At 42.6% G+C, this 2,780-nt stretch overlaps 1 non-coding gene across 1 annotated transcript; it reads right to left on the bottom strand.

The window, feature by feature from the left end:
* Window positions 1-443: 443 nt before the first annotated feature.
* On the bottom strand, window positions 444-550 carry LOC131221968 (small nucleolar RNA R71). Its single transcript, XR_009159694.1, has one exon. It is a non-coding gene; the product is annotated as a small nucleolar RNA R71 (small nucleolar RNA).
* Between the last annotated feature and the right edge of the window lie 2,230 nt (window positions 551-2,780).

A 2,780-nucleotide genomic window follows, 5' to 3' on the forward strand; every position in this document is an offset into this window, starting at 1 on the left:
TAGCACCGCTTGATCCTGAGATTGAAAGAACAATTCGTGAAAGATTGAGAAATAATCTTGTTGAAATGGCGAATGAGACTGAAGTTAAAGCTCTCAAAGATTATTCAGCTCCTGTCCAATTTAATGCGCCTTCATGCATAGTGTTGCCAACCACTACAGCAGCACACTTTGAACTTAAACCTGGAGTCATACAATTGTTGCCATCCTTTTATGGATTGGACAAGGAGGACCCATATCATCATGTGAAAGAATTCTTAAACATTTGCTCCACCTTTAAGTTCCAAAACTTCTCAGACGATTCGATCCGCCTACGCCTGTTTCCTTTTTCTTTGAAGGATAAGGCGAAAGCATGGTTGAATTCTCTAGAAGTTGGATCTATCACTACATGGGACCAACTGTCTAAGAAGTTCTTAAACAAGTTCTTCCCTGTTCACAAAACCAATGCCCTCCGTAGAGAAATTACTAACTTCACACAAAAAGAGGGCGAGCACTTTCATGAATGTTGGGAAAGATGGAAGGACTTGCTTCTTAAATGTCCTCACCATGGTTTTGAGAAGTGGCAACAAGTTCAATACTTCTATGACGGTCTGACACCACAGAACCGTCGCATGGTTGATGCCACCATTGGAGGGTCATTCATGACCAAAAGTGATGTCGAAGCGTGGAACTTCTTTGAGACCTTGTGCGAAAATTCCCAGCAATGGGATTATTCAAATAGAGGTGACAGAAGTCCCCAACCACAAAAGAGAGGTGGTATATATGAGATAGGAGTCATGCCAGAGCTGAGCGCCAAGCTTAATAACCTGACAAAGAAAGTTGATGCTCTGGTATTAAATAATGGACCACCACAAACAGCTCAAGTCGAGGCATATGCCACATGTTCTAGTCCTGCCCATCCTATGCAGTCTTGTCCATCTGGTGCAGCATTCCCAGAACTTCTCTCTGAACAAGTTCATGCTATGAACACTTTTCAAAAATCTGGGAATGATCCTTACTCGAACACATACAACCCAGGGTGGGCTAGACATCCAAATTTCTCTTGGGAAAAAGGACCACAACAAGGAGGACCATCTGGAAATCCTCCCATGCAACCACACCTCCAAGTTGGCAGTCAACAACCTCGACAATTTCCACAATATCAACAACTGCCTACACAATCAAGGAAACCATCTCTTGAGGATACACTCCATCTTTTCATGCAGAGTTCTCTCCAATTCCAAAAAGACACCCAACAAACCTTACTGGCCAACCAGCAAAGCTTACATGCAAATGCACAATCCATTGCCAAGCTGGAAGTACAAATGGGTCAACTAGCTGCCACATTGAGTGAGAGAGAGAAGGGCAAGTTCCCTAGCCAACCTGAGGCTAATCCAAAGGGACAGTATGAGATTGGCTCTAATTCCAACCAAGGGCAATATCATGAACAGGCCAAATCGATCACTACCCTTAGGTCAGGCAAGCAGATTGATAACAGAATAGAGATGCCTGGGGATGAATCAAATTCTAAAACAGAAGATCAAGATGAAGCAGAGAGCCATACCAATGCATCCAAAGTCCAAAAGCTCTCTGACTCTCCAAGAGCCACTAATGTGCCACCTTATGTGCCCAAAGCACCCTTTCCTCAACGTCTGGCACCAATAAAGAAAAGAAATAACTTTGATGAAATCTTGGATGTGTTTCAAAAAGTGCAAGTCAACATCCCGTTGCTTTACGCTATCAAGCAAGTCCCTGCTTACGCTAAGTTTCTTAAAGATTTATGCACTCAAAAGCATAAGCAGAATGTTCATAAGAAAGTCTTCCTTGCAGAGCAGCTCAGCTCCATGTTCAACATAACACCCCTCCTAAATTTAGGGATCCAGGAGCTCCCACCATTTCTTGCGGCATAGGAGATCATAAGATCGGGAAGGCATTACTTGATTTAGGGGCGAGTGTCAATTTGTTACCATATTCGGTTTATGAGCAGCTAGGACTTGGTGAGTTGAAACCGACTAAGGTAACATTACAACTAGCCGATAGATCTGTTAAGGTGCCCCGGGGTGTTATTGAAGATGTGTTAATCCAGGTTGATAAATTTTATTTTCTAGTGGATTTCATAGTTATAGATACTCAGCCTGTCCAGAATCTTCATAGTCAGATCCCAGTCATTTTGGGTCGTCCATTTTTTGCCACATCTAATGCTATTATCAATTGCAGGAATGGAGTTATGAAATTGTCCTTTGGTAACATGAATATTAAACTCAATGTTTTTAATGCAGGACAACAATCCTCAGATTTGGATGACATATTTGAAGTGGACATGATTGAGAGCCTTGTGCAGGACTCCTTCCGTACATCTTTTGAAGATCCTCTTGAGACCTGCTTAGCACAATCGGGCATGGATTTTGACATTGATAGTCCCATCCATGAAATCAATGCATTGCTCGACTCTACTCCTATATTGGAGACTGAAAAATGGAGAGCGAAAGTGGAACCTCTTCATCCCTCTGAGACTCTTCCTGACAGCACAGTTTGTAACTCTGAGAAGACAAAGGCGAGCAGGCTGCTTAATGTTCTTAGAGCATATAAGGCAGCAATTGAACGGAAGATAGAAAAAATCCAGGGAGTATGCCCCACTGTATGGATGGATCATGCTGTGGTAATATCGCATAACATGCAAAGGAAGCGTGATCCTAACATAGAAGAAGTCGTTCGAGCAAAAGTCCTTAAATTATTTGACGACAGTGTCAGTTGCCTTATTTCAGATAGCACAGTTCATGGGAACTCACATCACTTGTCTGGGA

The sequence above is a fragment of the Magnolia sinica genome, chromosome 1 (assembly GCF_029962835.1).
Source record: "Magnolia sinica isolate HGM2019 chromosome 1, MsV1, whole genome shotgun sequence".
Classification (NCBI taxonomy): Eukaryota; Viridiplantae; Streptophyta; class Magnoliopsida; order Magnoliales; family Magnoliaceae; genus Magnolia; species Magnolia sinica.